This window comes from Macaca mulatta, chromosome 1, assembly GCF_049350105.2.
Source record: "Macaca mulatta isolate MMU2019108-1 chromosome 1, T2T-MMU8v2.0, whole genome shotgun sequence".
In the NCBI taxonomy this organism is placed as follows: domain Eukaryota; kingdom Metazoa; phylum Chordata; class Mammalia; order Primates; family Cercopithecidae; genus Macaca; species Macaca mulatta.
Genome location: NC_133406.1, coordinates 224152812 through 224169472, shown reverse-complemented (window position 1 = coordinate 224169472; position 16661 = coordinate 224152812). Strand labels below are relative to the sequence as shown.

Here is a 16661-nt window from a genome sequence, read left to right as displayed (position 1 = left end):
GGAGGAGAATCTAGTTTCTAGAGTTAACCACACTAGTCGATTCAAATGTCCAGTTTTCAACAACAACAACAATAAAAATAAATAAAAATAGGCCGGGCGCGGTGGCTCAAGCCTGTAATCCCAGCACTTTGGGAGGCCGAGACAGGTGGATCACAAGGTCAGGAGATTGAGACCATCCTGGCTAACATGGTGAAACCCCGTCTCCACTGAAAAAACACAAAAAAACCAGCCGGGTGAGGTGGTGGGCGCCTGTAGTCTTAGCTACTCTAGACTTGCCCAGACTTGCATTGCAAGTCTACCCAGACTTGCATTGTGGAATTTCTAAAGAAGAGGGAGAGAAGGGCAAGAGAGAATATTTGAAGAAATAATAGCTGAAAACTCCCCAAATTTGATGAAACACATGAAAACAGACACAGTAACCTAACAAACTCCAAGTAAGATAAACTGAAAGAGACCTACACCAAAACACATTATAATCAAACTTTCAAACATCAAAGACAGAGAATCTTTAAATCGGTAAGAGAAAAACAACTGGTCACATGCAAGAAATCTTTAATAAGATTATAAACAGATTTCTCATCAGAAACTTTGGAAGCTGGAAGGACGGAAAATCAGAAGCTGCCAATGGCCAGGAGTGGTGGCTCATGTCTATAATCCCAACACTGGGAGGCCGAGGCAGGCAGATCACTTGAGGTCAGGAGCTCAAGACCAGCCTGGCCAACATGGCAAAACCCTGTCTCTACTAAAAATACAAAAATTAGCCAGGCATGGTGGTGGGTGACTGTAATCCCAGCTACTTGAGAGACAGAGGTGAGAGAATCACTTGAACCTGGGAGGCGGAGGTTGCAGTGAGCCAAGATCACATCACTGCACTCCAGCCTGGGTGATAGAGTGAGACTCCGTCTTCATAAACAAACAAACAAACAAACAAATGAACAAACAAAAGCTGCCCATGAAAGGGAAGAGGATCAATAAATGGGTATTCCAAAAAAGTCAAAAGTCACACAAATAGCAAGCCAAAATAAACTGGTTCCCTGACTGGAAATTGAACAGGCTATGGCAGCAAAAGCACAGAACTTTAAGGACTGAACTGCAAGGTGAGCAGACTTTGTTGTGAATCCTGGAAGGGATCCAGAGCAAGCAGTTTGAGCTGATGAAGAATTTTAACTTTGTTTTGGGTCAAATTTTGCTCTTTAATTTAGTCAAGAGAATTTTTTCCCTACACAACACAGATAATATTGTCAAGACAATTTTTAAGGGTAGCCATGACACTAGTATGTGCCTTTCTTTTAATTTGATCTTCCTATCAACTGTTTAAAATAAGAGATCTCTAAAATCTTTTTTTTTTTTTAATTCAGGTATCTAATTTAAGGGATCCATCTTCAGGCCATTGGCAATTAGAATTTCCAATGGTGTAATTATTCCAACAGCAATTCAACCAAATAGCCTCTTTGTGGAAAGTGCAGGATGTCATTTTCCAGGCTGACCTTCTGGGAAGGGCAAAGAAGAGGCAATTCCGAAGATTCCCCTGCAAGAAAAAAGTTCAATGCAAGGAGTAGGCGACAGGTGGTTAAGGATGATGTCTGCCTCCAGTAACCCACAAATTTGTGGGGGCTTCCTGTCACAGACCTGTGAATCTATGATACCAGGTAGGCCCTCTTGCGACTGAGCTTTCCTAGGACTAACCAGGTAACAAGAGTTGAGATGACAAAAGCCTCAAAGGGATGGGACTTCTTAAGACAAACCCCAAGAGCTTGACATAGTCAGAACAAAAAGTGTGCTTGGGTTCCCAGCCATTTTCAGACAGGCCACCTAGTATGATCTGAAAATGACTACCTCTTACCAGATAGCAGAAACCAAGAGGAAGTGCTCCCACTTGGTCACAAGTCAAGCTCTCAAGGACATAAAATAAGATGAGAAGGAACCTCAACCAGTACCCCCTTTTGTGACAGAATAACACACAGAGACAAAGACAGAGGAACAATTTCTGGGAAGAAAAGGATTAAACAACATGAATTGGTACCACAAAGTACCAAAAAGCACACCAGAGTCACTACACCCAAGACTAGTCACACAAATTCTTTTCTCCAATTAAGCAAGATTTTGGAGAGGGAAAAGAAAGAAACAGTGAGTTTTACTGTCCACTTGATCAGATTCCACACAGAGGAGGAGGCCGGGAGCCCCGCTGGTAAAAAGAAATTCTTACCTTCATGACAGCTGATCAGATCCTGGATTATTCACTGTAGATTCCAGAAGAGCAGAGCTTTCGTATCCTGCTTACATCTCCAAAACTGTAGGGACCAATGGAAACCTTCCCTCTTAACCCTCTGAAGTTTCACTCAAAAATCAAGTCACAAAAGCAGATTAATTGGAGAAATGCCATAAAATGTACTAACATGTACATGGGGAGAGCCACAGAGTGATTACCCTACCCTACCCACAATGGGATGCAGAAGCTTATCTACCATCTCGAGGTAACAGAATGAATGAGGGCTCAAAGTATGGCCAAAACCAGGTACCATCAGAGTTAGAGGTATATCCATGTATTGTGGGCAAGACAGGTTATGGGAGGGAGAGAAGAGAGGCTTGGCAAGCAAAGATGGTCTTAATATGTAAATGAAACCTTTCCGGTAGCAGCTCTCAGAGAGAATAAACCCTCAAAGTTTCTTTCAGACGTATACAGGTGTCAGACTCTCGTTTAATCTTCCCTAGATCTGGGCAAGGAAAGACTTGGCTGTGTCAATGCAGATTCCCTACAGATGCAAATCTCCCCACCAAAAGACAACTTTGCAGGGCTACTTCTGCAGCTGGCTTTCTGAACAGACATCTCAAAATATGTCAAAGGAATGTATTTTGGGGTAAAATATTTTTAATTCCTTCACATCTACAGCCTGATGCACCTGCCGTTTCAACGCACCATTGTTGGTGGCAACTCCATTCTTCCCTACACTCAAGCCAGAAAAACAGATTCTCCTTGAGGTTAGTCTTTTTCTCACAGCACACATCCAATGTGTCAGAAAAATTGTGTTTCCTGTTTGGTTAATTACAGACTTTGATCTGCCCAATCTTTCTCTTTCTTGGTCTCTGAATTTTGGCAAAGGAGTCTCCTGATAGATACAGGCGGGATCGATTCGACTGAGGATTCTCAAACCCGTCAGACATTTCAGAGCCTTAATCTCGGGGTCGGGGTTTGGGCCGCCCTTGAACATTTTTTGGGGGCCTACCCGTCAAAATCAGCCTGGCCAGGCCTGTCTTCAAGGCCCAGGGGCAGGGCCAGGTCCTCCCGACGCTTCTTGAAGCTTCTCCCGCCGGGTGGGCAGCCACCCTCCCCTTCCCTCTGACCTGCAGAGAAGCTTCAGGGGGCATTTATTCAATTTGTTAGGAGCCCACGAGACGCAGGTGCGCGGTGACTCTGTGGTTTCCAGCACACCCGCCGCCCTCCTTGGTCCTCTCGCTGTCTCAAGCGGGCAGTAATGTTCCGGGTGAGCTTGGGCTCCGAAGACACCCAGTCAGGGAGGGGCCGGTAGGGAAGGGCACCGGCCCCTTAGGCCCTTCGCAGTAGGGATCTGAAAAAGGTCTTGAAGAAGTAGAAAGGGACAGTTGGAAGTAGATCAAAGGGAAAGAAGGAAATCCTAGGAGATTTCCTATCTGAAGGCACCATGACAGAAAGTCCCGCCTCCGCTGGAGCGCCTCCTCACGACGCAGGTGAACCGAGTTCCGGTCTCCATTGGAGACCAAATCAGTTGACTTTGGCTTGACTCCTAGTGAAGAAGCCACCTTTGTCCTCCCCTGTTTAGCTCTTGATCCTGAAGCACTTGATTGTCTCTCCCGCGCTTTCGATGCATTTCAGGGATGCAACTGGGAAATTTGTTTTTAATGCACTTACTTGAAGGAGGAATATTTTAAAGTATTTTTGCAAAGAAAAACGTTTCCTTTTGCACTGAAGACATTCAGATGTGAGGAAAATCACTAGTCCGGGGAAAGCAAATGCTGTTGAGAATGTCTCACAAACACAAGTTACACATCAGCAGGTAGGTTTGACCCTCAGGTTGGGCACATTTTAAGTGGACTGTTGGAACTTAAGATGAATCTAGGACATTCATGATAATTATTTTTAGTTTTTTAGTAAAATTTAATATTTTAAATTTAAATACACATTCTGAAAATTGTGTAAGCAACACAAGAAACCGGCTTTATGCCATATTTACGAACATACGAAAGAAAGATGATATTTGAAATGACAATGCTTCCGCTGGGCGCAGTGGCTCACGCCTGGCGGATGACGAGGTCAGATCGAGACCATCCTGGCTAACACGGTGAAACCCCGTCTCTACTAAAAATGCAAAAAAATTAGCTGGGCATAGTGGTGGGCGCCTGTAGTCCCAGCTACTCGGGAGGCTGAGGCAGGAGAATGGCGTGAACCCGGGAGGCGGAGCTTACAGTGAGCCGAGATCGCGCCATTGCACTCCAGCCTGGGCAACTGAGCAAGACGCCGTCTCAAAAAAAATTTTTTTTTCTGACGTAATAAGTAAAAGTAATAATAATGAATCACAAAGCTTGTAGTGCATAAAGTAAAAATACGTAACGCTAGGATAAAGGCCAGAAAGGGAAGTATAATGACACTTGAAAGCAGATTATGATAAATTAAAGATGTATCCCAGAAACCCTAAAGCAGCCTCTGAAATAAGAAAAGGGTTATACCTAATAAAGCAACAAAGAAAATGGAATGAAAAAAATCTATGTAAACACTATGCTGGAACAACTACTCTCCAGGCCTTCACACCACTGGTCAATGAGAAGCGTACTTGTAGAATGATGCCTGCAGCATTATTTGTAATCATAAAATAATAGGACCAAGGTAATTTTAAAGATATATGAAAAGGGTTTTATTTATTTAACAAACAGATAATTGAACAAACAACGGAAGCAAGTCCTTTGCCAAAAGAACACAGAGGGTCATGATGATGCTACTCCTCCAGGGATTTCAGGGTTCCCAGACGCCTAGTTTTCTGCCTAGTTCTTCTGGAAGATGTTATTCTCGGGGAGCAATAGGTCCTCGAGTTTGGGACTCTTTCAGGTTCTCTCTCCATTTCCCGATTCTGCTACAATAAACAAACAAAAGCAATTTTCACTTCCAGAAGACCCCGCCGGTGCCTCTTTCAGGAGGTCTGGATGTCTGGTCCACCGCTCCCCGGCTTCTTTCCCAGCTTTTGCTTTTCCGTTCCCCTGCTCTCGCCCTGCTGCCCCACGGCCCGACCACTGCCCAGCTGAGCCCCCGCGGTTCCACCGCGAAGAAGATGCTCCGGAGGCCCTGCCAGTTGCCCGCCCTGCGGGGTGCCCAGAAATCAACGCTTTGTAAAAAGAACGTCCCCATGGAAAAAATCTCTTGATTTCCACTCTCAGGGTTCTTCAAAGGACTAAAAGCTAAAGGCGACGATGAATTCATTGACAAGTCCTAGTCGTGCCAGACCCTGCTCCCCACGAGGGGACCCACGAGCGACCCTCACCACCATCCCTGCCCTGGTGGAGCCCCCGTGCGGAACACAGGATCCGAAGATGGCAGCGGAAGCTCCTCAGCAGCCCCGAAAGCGACTGGGCAGGGTGGGCACAGGCTCCTTCACTGGGTGAAGGCGGCGCAAAGAATGGGAAGAACCAACCCGGGAGCCCACTGGGGGTTCACCTTCCCTTGAGCCCCCAGGCAGCTCGGGCTGGGTCGCCCACCGGGGAGTTTCCGGAAGCTCCTGAAGCAGGCGAGGGGCAGGACGGGCGAAGGCCATTCGGCTGTTCCTCCGGCTCCAGAATCTCCTAACGCGCAGGTGTCCAACGTGACCAGCGCGACTCACCGCTCTAATCTCTCTGGTTTTCCAACGCCTTGCTCAGTCGTCCTGCCGGGCAGGCCCCGAGAATGTACGGAAAGGAGCAAGTTTAGCAAGTGGCCCTTCCTGCATCGCCCAGTAAAGCTGGGAACGGTTGTCTCTGTGGCGCAATCGGTTAGCGCGTTCGGCTGTTAACCGAAAGGTTGGTGGTTCGAGCCCACCCAGGGACGATTCTTGGAACTTTTAAAGCATTCACGCATTGTCAATCACTAGACAAATGGAGAGGATTTTATCTTTCCGGAGTCCCAAGACACTGATTTATGACTGATCCATGTCAAGGCCCAGCCCACCTCCCCTACCAGATTCTTAACCGGGTATCTCCTGAAATACTGGGTTTACACTGGTGTAACTCAGGAATCCTGAAACAGAGACCTAGGAACCCACTTCTGGTGTGATAAAATTCTAATTCAGTCTGTTATACGCTTAAACGAGTAATTTACATGCCTCCATTTTTTCATATTTTAGTAGTAGGAGTCCAGTATTACCTCCAGGACGTGCCTGGATTTCCTGATTGCTCTATCAATAACGTGACCAGTGGAATCATTCATCATGACAGGGATCCTCTCCATTATTTTGAAAACAGTATTTTTCCTCAGTTTGTGCAGGATTTATTTAACCCTTTTCAAAATGTTTTTGTTAGCCAGGCATGGTGGCACGCACCTGTAGTCCCAGCTACTCGGGGGGCTGAGGCAGGAGAATCATTTGAACTCAGGAGGTGGAGGCTGCAGTGAGCTGAGATCGCACCACTACACTCCAGCCTGGAGTGGACTCCAGAGCGAGCTTCCCTCTCAAAAAAAAAAAAAAAAAAAAAATTGTTTTTGAGATGAGGTTGGTTTCATGTTTTTAGGATTACAAAGAATGCTGCAGTCACCATTCTTGTACACATATCTTGTGTCATTGTGGAAATGTCTACACCACAGATCTTTCTATAGTGTAGAGAGCTGGATGAGCCATTGCTACATTATAGTGCTTATAATGCTTCTAATCTGAATCCATTCTGCAAATGTATCTTTCAGGGGAGCAGCACCAAATCATATCCCAATATGAATATTTATAAGAGGAACAATGTGCAGATGTGCAGTTGAGCTTCGTGCCTCTCCGTGGGGCCCATGTTCCTAAAATGGTGGCATTAGCAATCATCTGAGAGTGGAGTTTGTGGCCCTCTGACGTCAAAAGCTGAAGCAGAGGACATGAAAACCCTCACTGTACATCCTCTGTAGTCTAGCTAGAATCATTCCTAGGTCAACAGCCTCTTAGGAGGGAATGCTGCTTGCTTGTGTTGTCAAAACCACGAAAGGGAGGGAAAGCATCAGGCTGTTGGTTGATAACAGTAGTGAAGCAAGTCTTTTCAAAGGCTTGGTTTGTTAACCCTTAGGAAAAACATCCTAATTCTTACCAGATGGTGCCGTGCATTTCCAGGCTCTTGGTGTCCCAAAGAAAGAACTGTATGTGACACACACAAAGCAGCAAAGCAAAGCAAAAGTTTATTAAGCACAGTAACACTCTCAGAGTAGGGAGAGTGGGCTGGCCTCTGGGAGATGAGATCCGTATGAGTTTGGTGTACTCTGGGTCTTTTTATATGTGGTTGTTTTTCTTCTCTTCACAGGGATGCCCAATCGTTAGCCAGTGTTTGTCTTTTGATTGATAGGTGGGTTGCTTAGTTACTTTGGCCCTTCTGTGCTTGCACGTTGCCTCCATCCCATACTTTTAAGTACATGCATGATATGCTGTCCATATGCATGAGTTGTAATGAGCTGATTATCATATGGAGTCATGTTAAGGATACTTTTTTCTCAATGCATAACTCTCAGGAGCTGCCCCTTTACTGGTTTGGAACTTGCCGGCCATGGGGTCCTTGATTGCTGTTTTTTTTCTGGTTTGTTTGTTTGTTGAGACAGAGTCTTGCCCTGTTGCCCAGTCTGGAGTGCAGTGGCGCAACCTCAGCTCACTGCAGCCTCTGCCTCCGAGGTTCAAGCGATTCTCCTTGAACCCCAAGTAGCTAGGAGTACAGGAGTGCTCCACCATGTCCAGCTAATTTTTTGTATTTTTGGTAGAGACGGGTTTTTGCCATGTTTTACAGGCTGGTCTCAAACTTTGACCTCAGGTGATCTGCCCGCCTTGGCCTCTCAAAGTGCTAGGATTACAGGCGTGAGCCACCGAGCCCGGGCTTGCTTGCTTTCTTTAATCTTACTTTTTGTTTTGGCTGCTCAACTTCCGCCTTTTATCTTGCTTCTTGCTCTCCCACCCCATCACCTTGCTTCTGTTTCTGCTTTTACTCATTCTGCCTTTTATCCAACTTCCAATTCCCTCTGCTGTTCTCCTGCCTCATAATGGCAGTTAGTGAGGGAGGGGTGTTAAGGGGGCATGTGCGACCTCGTAGCCTGCCACAGCCAGAAACAGCTTTCAAGGATTCTCTGCAGTCCTGTCAGCCAAGAGAGAGTCCGTTCAGTTGGTTGTAGGGCCTAAGGCTTATTTTTGTTTCTCAATCCTGACAAGGTAAGGCTGGATTAATGAAGATTCTCTGCAGGTGTAAATTTCCCCTACAAAAGACAGTTTTGCAGAGTTAATTCTGTTTGCTGGCTCTCTGACAGCCATCTTAAAATATGCCAAAGAAATACATTCTGGGGTAAAATATTTTGATTTCCTTCATCTATCTACAGCTTCACCATGCTGACAGCCTCCAGTCCAAGCGTACCTGAAGCCTTTCTTTTTAAAAAGCTTTCCCACCCTCCTGACTGCCTTCAAGTCTCTGCCAAAACACAAGTCACAGTGACTGACTCCCTGCTATAGCAAGCTCGGAATAAATAGCCTTTGCTTTTTCCATTTAATTGGTCTTTGTTTATTTGCAGAAGCTTCAGTGTAGAGTTGACAAGGACTCCATCTTTCACCACACCTCTGTAGTTTCCTCTGAGCCCTTTTCTCTGTTAGTTCTTGGCCTGCCAAGTCCAGTTTTAGAAAAGAATACTCTTGAGTCTAGTTTAGCAAGAGTCCTCCCAACCACTTTTGATAGCTAATCAAGTTCCTCTTAGTAATTTTCCATCCACTGACTTTCTTATCTTACCAGTTGGCTATAATCTTCAACTCCTCCTGCTGTATTTCAGGTTGAGCTCAGTTCTCTGGTGGTCTATCTTGCCTATTGTAGTACATACAATAAAATCTGTCTCATGTTTTTAACAAGTGTCCAGTGCAGTCCCTCAGAAACTACCTTTGCAAAATTATGACAATAAGAGAAAGCTGACATGGCTGGCCCCATCTTGGTTCTAGCCTCACAGGCTAGCTGGCTGTGCTCATTCCTGTGCAATTTCTCCCAAGCTATCTTTGGGGAAAATTGAGTTTATAGTTTAAATCAGCAGTCCCCAACCCCCAGGGCCACAGGACAGGTACTGGTCCATGGCCTGTTAGGAACCCAGCCGAACAGCAGGAGGTGAGCTGCAGGCCTTCAAGCATTACCACCTGAGCTCTTGTCAGATCTGCATCAGTATTAGATGGTCATCGGAGCTCGGACCCTATTGGGAACTGCGCATGTGAGGGATCCAGATTGCGCACTCCTTATGAGACTGTGACTAATGCCTGATGACCTAAGGTGGGACAGTTTCATCCGGAAACCATCCACCACCCCCTTCCATGAAAAAACTGTCTTCTGTGAAACCAGTCCCTGGTGCCAAAAAGGTTGGGGACAGTCAAAAAGGTTGGTGTAAATGATAACCTTCCCCAAAACTAAATTACTTCTGTAAAACTCATGAAAGGCCACCAAGTTAGAAGGATGAAAGAGGCGTGAATTCTACTAAGATGTATGCCTCGTTAAATAATTACCAGCCATTATTCCAGAGGTCGCAAGATTTGCAGCTTCCCCAATTACTGCTGTGAAGAACATCACTATTGTAGAACCTAAGATTGGCCTCTTGAGTTGTCTTTTCAGGCTTTTGCATTTCTGACTACTGGATGGCACCATTTGGCCTGAAAATCAACCAGTCCCTTAGCCCCCACCCAGAAGCTGACTCAATGCCGGAGGGCCATTTTCCACATCCCTGTGATTTCATCCCTGACAATCAGCACCGCCTAGCCCTAGCCCCCTCCCCACCAAACTATCTGAAAAACCTATTACCTCCAAGCCTTCAGTGAGATTGATTTGGGTAACAACTCTCTCTCCCACATGTCGTGGCTGGCCTGTGTCAATGAAACTCTTTACTGCAATGCCATGGTCTCCATGAATTGATATTGTGTGTACATTAGGCAGGAAGAACCCATCAGGCGGTTACATCTGCAGGATGGTGCCAGTTCTTTCCACAAAGGCTGGTCAGATACCCAGAAAGTATTTCTCCACTACTGCCTGGACAATGTGTCTCCCTGTCAATCTCCAGGGAATGGGGCCTGGATCAAGTATTTAGCATTCAGCAGTTACTACACGGTCACATAATCCCTCATTTTTAATATTTTGCCATGCCTTCCAGTGGCCTAACTGGTCACCATGCCACAGAATCTTTACTTTATGATCTCCAAGGAGAACTCTCCACTCCATGTTTTGTGATTTGAGCAATGGAATAGAATCTGATACTGGTGGGATGCAGGAGGTCCCCAGACACTGGGGGAATCTCGACCCCAGCTGTGTTGTCCAGGCTCTTGACACCACCTCAAGAATGAAGTGAAGGATGAGTCAGCAAATAGTGAAAGAAGAGATTTATTGCAAAGCAAAAAGTACGCACTCAAGAAAGGGGAGTTTGGGTATATCCAAGACAGAACAATGGGTTCTGGGGTTTCATCTTGATGGGTTTCTTCAACCAAGGAGTGGAATATTCATGAAAATTACCAGGTAAAAGTGGAAATTTCTCGGAACTGTGGTGCGATCCATTTTTACATCAAATAATGATCTCAGAACCGTCATGGCACTGGTAGGTGCGTGATTTAGTATGTTAATGAGCACATAATGAGGGCCTAGGTAAAACCTACGTCTAATCCAGCCCTACATTGGGTCCAGTCTTAGCCAGCTTGGCCCACACCCTGGTTTTTCAGCGTCTTATCAGCCCATAGCCTCAAGTCATGTAAATCTACTGCCTAAAATTTGTTATCCTGTGACCACCCTATATTATTCCTGTCTCAAATCTACTTCTAAATATTCAAATGGTCTTTGACTTGGCCATTCCAACTTTGCTTACTTCACAGTGTTTGCTGCGTAATATGTAAGAAAAGATGATCCAGGCATTTGTTAAACATCTCAAATAAGATGTATCCCGGGTAGTTGTGTCAAATTTGGATTATTTTGGTTTTGTCTTTGCAGAATATAAAAAACTAACACAAGGTAAGGGCTAAGGTCTGGAGATGGCTGCCCAAGAGATGACAAAGTCCAACACCACGCTTGAGAGTGTCCAACCATCTCTTCTGGGGCAGCACAGTTTTCTACAATCCTGAATTTGGAAAACAAGCAACAAGATTCATGAAACTGGACAACTGTCTTTATAACATTACCAGTGATAAAACCAGTAAGGAAGGCTGGTTTGCAGTCATCCGACCTGCCTCTTTACTTTCATAAATACTGTTTCTCTCTGATAGTAAACGGCTTCCAATTTCAAGCGGAATGCTACATCACAAGGATAAGGATGTGAAGAGAACCGGTTTCTTTTGTAATCCTAAACGTTCCGCACAGGAGTTTTTGCGAATTAAAAGCCATTATTTGAAGAAGGGTGCCCAGGATCCATCTGGCCGCGGAAAGGTTGCTCCGCAACACAGGCTACGGACCTGCTTCTTTGGGAGAGAACAGATGCCGGGACCGGAGGGAAAAAGGGAGAGGCAGACGTCACTTCCCCCTGGCCGCTCCTGCAGCGGATTGGGCGGCTGAGTGGCAGAAAGGCAGACGGGGACTGGGCAGGGCACTGTCGCTGACATCACGGAAAAGGCGACTTCTATGTAGATGAGGCAGCGCAAGGGCTGCTTCTTCGCCACCTGCTGCTTCGGCACGAAGGAGTTTCCATGCTGTGGAGCGGGTTCAGGACCGTTGGTAGGACTTGAGAAGCCCAGCTGTGTGTCAGGGCTAGAAGGGCTCGGGAGTGCGCGTGGCAAGTGACCGTGAGTGAAAAGGGTGAGGCGTATGAGGCTGTGGCGGGGCAGAGGTGTAGGAACTCATACTTACCTGGCAGGGGAGATACCATGATCACGAAGGTGGTTTTCCCAGGGCGAGGCTTATCCATTGCGCTCCGGATGTGCTGACCCCTGCGATTTCCCCAAATGTGGGAAACTCGACTGCATAATTTGTGGTAGTGGGGGACTGCGTTCGCGCTTTCCCCTGGCTTTTTGCGTTTAAATAATAGACTGTACAGTAAGGGTTATTTCTTTCGTCTGTTGGTTTGTAGTTTGGGGTAGCTTTCCAAGTGTAGTTTTAACAGTGGATAACTTGGGAATAGGAAATAACATGTCGCTTCTCTACCAGAAGTGATAGGAGCGTCAGCAGTTGTAAGTTGTAACACAAGCTAACTTGAGTGAGGGCCGCACAGCTCTTTCCTTTCTAAGGACCAGCTCTTTGCAGAGATTGGTCCAAAGTCTCCAGTCTCTTGGGTTCTCATTCTCTGTGTTTTTCTAACCCCCAGTCACTTTTTACACAGCCTCTGTTTCTAACGGCAGCTCCCACACGCGTTTGTAGGATTTCTGTGCTATCGGGGAATGTGTTCTCACCTCCTAGAGCCAGGTAGAAACTACGTAGACGGGGGCTGTTCTTTGGGAAGAAAGCAAGGCCTTTGGGGCTCTACTGTCCCCGTTGGGTTGTAGACATAACACGCTTACTTTGCGTAGGGAAACGGCTCTGCCGGTGCCCAGCTGCCCTAGCCCATATTCATCCAGGCCCGCAGGTCAGAACCTGTCTTGGCCGAAATGCGCTGCGATCCTCCCTGAAGTATAAGGCGGGAAGTTTTATGTGGAGCCGGGTCCAGTTTCCTACTAGCTCCTGCCGTTTACCTATCTTGTCTTTCTTCAGACTTTATTTAAGCGACAGCTTCTTGTTTGAGGTCTCGCTTACACATCCTACATCCATTGCCAGGCAACTTTCTAGATAGCACCCCGACCCATCCTTCCCACCTCCAAGCAGCCCTTTCCTATTTCTGGTGCCAGTGTCCTCCCGTGTCCCTCTTTCTTCAGGCCCTCGCTTATCACCTTCATGGGCAGAAACTATTTAGCCCTCTCTCAACCTGCGGTGTACACCTGACACGGGTCAGTACCCTGGCAAATTCCTTAATACCCCTTCTCAAATTGCACTGTAAATGCATCTCTTTTTAACTCCCAGAAGTATCTGAGTGGTTTTGTCCCTGCACTACATGAATTCCACTACAGAAGAAAACCCCAGGGCTAGCGATGGTGGTTCTGAGCATTGTGCCGGCTTCTCCCAGGGTATGTTTTCTGACCTCACCTACTTCTGATCAACTGAGGTCAGGAGTTCGAGATCAACCTGACCAACATGGTGAAACTCCGTCTCTACTAAAAATGCATTAAAAAAAAAAAAAAAGAATAGCCGGGTGTGATGGTCTGTGTCTGTAATCCCAACTACTCAGGAGGCTGAGGCAGGAGAATCCCTTGAACCCGGGAGGCGGAGGTTGCAGTGAGCTGAGATCGCGTCATTGCACCCCAGTCTGGGTGACAGAGCAAGACTCTGTCTAAAAAAAAAAAAAGGAAAAAGAATTAGTCCATCTGAGACACATTATTGGAGACAGTACAATCCTGCATCCAGCAGGCACTTGGTGCAGATCTGAACCCACTGAGCTATTGGCTCTTGTTCCCCATGTTCTATTAAGTATCATGAGCAGAAATTGAGCTCTTTGGCTTTTACCCACTAAGTACGGCTATAGGACAGGACTCTGCCTCTCACACACACATTGTTGCATCATTATTTTTTTGCCATCAGTGTGGGTTTTTGGTTTTGAGGTTATGAAATGAATTTCTGGGGACAATCTCTGTTGGGTCGCGTTGACCCTTGTCCCTGTTGACCATGACAGCTAATCTGGTCTGTGAGACTTTTTTATTGTCTGTTTATTGTCCTGAGAATAATGGTATTTCCTGATACTTGAGACTGCAGCAATGATAAGTTGTTCAGATCTTGTCTTTCCAATGTTTGGTACAAATATTATGGGTCCAATAGTTGTCAATACCTGCAAGAGTGGCATCTCTATTACAAGTGTGATGTTACTATTCAATGTCCCCCCTCCCACCCAACTTCGTTCCATAGGAGCTCTTGGCTTGAACAAATTTACTATATCTAAAAGACATCTTAGTACAGGAAGGAAACTAAATCTGTAGCATGTAAGGAGCAGTTTTCTTTGATTGGTGTATTCAGGTTTCTAACCAGCTGAAAAATTCAAATACATGTCCTTTAAGGATTAAGTTTAAACCACACTACAGAAAGGAGAGAAAAGATTTATATGATCACATACAAGCAATGGAATCAGCACTTTTCACAACTATACAAATCAAATTTAATAATCTCCAGAACATTAAGGAAGTTCAGTCCTTAATGAAAATGAATGAAAAGAAATTATTCACCCACTGTTACATGCCCTAGAAAGAGAATGTTCTGCCCGACTCGAAAGGGTATCACAATATTACTCAGATTTTCAGCAATGAAGGCCCTCCAAGGAGCTAATGATGTTCATATTTTTCAGTTTATTTCCTTCAGTGATAAACATTGTTGATAGATACCATTGCCTCTCTTTTCACCTGAAGTGATGTTACTTAGCACAATTGGTTTCTTGAGAATGCCCCCTAGTTTGGTGGAAGTAATTTTCCTGCTTTATAAATATAGGATATTTTCTCCTGAAACAAATTGCCATACTCTTTCGGTGAAGTGAATAGACAGATTAGGTCTCTAAAATGTTAAAGGAGTCACTGCCCCAATTATCTTAGAAACAATAATAATCACTTATATAAAATTAAAATAAGAAAATTAAGCCAGGTATGGTGGCTCATATCTGCAATCCCAGCACTTTAGGAGGCTGAGGAGGGAGGATCAATTGAGGTTAGGAGTTGGAGACCAGCCTGGGCAACAGAGTGAAACCCCTGTCTCTACAAATTTTTAAGTATTAGCTAAATTTTTAAAGTTGGCAGGGCATGATGATGCGTGACTCTAATCTCAGCTACTAGGGAGACTGAGGCAGGCTGCAGGGAACTATGCTTGTGCCACTGCCCTCCAGCCTGAGTGACAGAGTGAGACTCCCGGCTCAAGCCGGGCATGGCGGCTCACGCCTGTAATCCCAGCACTTTCTGAGAGGCTGAGGGGGGCGGATCACGAGGTCGGGAGTTGGAGACCAGCCTGGCCTATATGGTGAAACCCTGTCTCTACTAAAAATACAAAATTAGCTGGGTATGGTGGCACATGCCTGTAATCTCAGCTACTCGGGAGGCTGAGGCAGGATAATTGCTTGAACCTGGGAGGCAGAGGTTCAGTGAGCCAAGTCGTGCCACTGCACTCCAGCCTGGGCGACAGAGCGAGACTCCGTCTCAAAAAAAAAAAGAAAGAAAAAGAAAAAGAAAGACAATTAAGAATTTGTTGAAAATTGTTTTAGTAGAATGCTAGGTTGCATGTCTTTTTTTTTTTTTTTTTTTTTTTTTGAGACGGAGTCTCGCTCTGTCGCCCAGGCTGGAGTGCAGTGGCACGATCTCGGCTCACTGCAAGCTCCGCCTCCCGGGTTCACGCCATTCTCCTGCCTCAGCCTCCCGAGTAGCTGGGACTACAGGCGCCCACAACGGCGCCCGGCTAATTTTTTGTATTTTTACTAGAGACGGGGTTTCACCGTGGTCTCGATCTCCTGACCTTGTGATCCACCCGCCTTGGCCTCCCAAAGTGCTGGGATTACAGGCGTGAGCCACCGCGCCCGGCCTAGGCTGCATGTCTTGCATCTGTACTCCCAGCAAGTCAACATGCTGAGGCGGAAGGATTGCTTTAGGCCAGCAGTTGGAGACCAGCCTCGGCAACAGGGCAACACGTCGTCTCTAAAAAAATACAAGTGAAGCTGAGCCAGGAGGATTTCCTGAGCCCAGAAGTTCCAATTTGGTCAGCTATGATTGCCCTGCTTCACTCTAGCCTGGATAACAGAGCAAGACCCTGTGCCTTATTTTTTATTTTATATATTTTTTTACTACTTATGCTTATTTATTTATTTGTTTTTGAGACAGCGTCTTGCTCTGTAGCCCAGGCTAGAGTGCAGTGGTGCGATCTGAGCTCACTGCAAGCTCTGCCTCCCAGGTTGAAGCTATTGCCTGCCTCAGCCTCCAGAGTAGCTGGGATTAAAGGCACACGCCACCACGCCCAGCTAATTTTTATATTTTTAGTAGAGATGGGGTTTCATCATGTTAGCCAGGCTGGTCTCAAACTCCTAACCTCCACTGATGCACCTGTCTCGGCCTCCCAAAGTGCTGAGATTACAGGTGTGAGCCACCTCGTCCAGCCTACTTATGCTTGAAATGGAAGGTTTCATTAGGGAAACATTTTCTTGTTGAATTTCTAACATGAAAAAATAATAGAGTTAACTGTAGATTAAATTAATGGTCTCGATAGTTTGTTACAACAAATGAAATGAAGTTGATAGCAAAGAGGAATTTTTTGATTCTTTTTTTTTTTTTTTTTTTTTTGAGACGGAGTCTCGCTCTGTCACCCAGGCTGGAGTGCAGTGGCCGGATCTCAGCTCACTGCAAGCTCCGCCTCCCGGGTTCACGCCATTCTCCGGCCTCAGCCTCCCGAGTAGCTGGGACTACAGGAGCCCGCCACCTCGCCCGGCTAGTTTTTTTTGTATTTCTTAATAGAGACGGGGTTTC

General features: G+C 45.9%; 2 long non-coding RNA genes and 2 other non-coding genes across 4 annotated transcripts; 2 read left to right on the top strand and 2 right to left on the bottom strand.

Annotated features, from left to right (window-relative positions):
• Positions 1-320: 320 nt before the first annotated feature.
• On the bottom strand, positions 321-3598 carry LOC144335924 (uncharacterized). The gene is made up of 3 exons (XR_013407194.1): positions 3225-3598; positions 2207-2291; positions 321-1528 (listed from the first exon to the last, which is right to left on the bottom strand). It is a non-coding gene; the product is annotated as an uncharacterized LOC144335924 (long non-coding RNA).
• Positions 3599-4862: 1264 nt separating this feature from the next.
• On the bottom strand, positions 4863-6043 carry LOC114674011 (uncharacterized). Its single transcript, XR_003724940.2, has 2 exons — positions 5681-6043; positions 4863-5102 (listed from the first exon to the last, which is right to left on the bottom strand). It is a non-coding gene; the product is annotated as an uncharacterized LOC114674011 (long non-coding RNA).
• Positions 5973-6046, top strand: TRNAN-GUU (transfer RNA asparagine (anticodon GUU)). The gene has a single exon. It is a non-coding gene; the product is annotated as a tRNA-Asn (tRNA).
• Positions 6047-11992: 5946 nt separating this feature from the next.
• On the top strand, positions 11993-12156 carry LOC114674659 (U1 spliceosomal RNA). Its single transcript, XR_003725782.2, has one exon. It is a non-coding gene; the product is annotated as a U1 spliceosomal RNA (small nuclear RNA).
• Positions 12157-16661: the final 4505 nt, after the last annotated feature.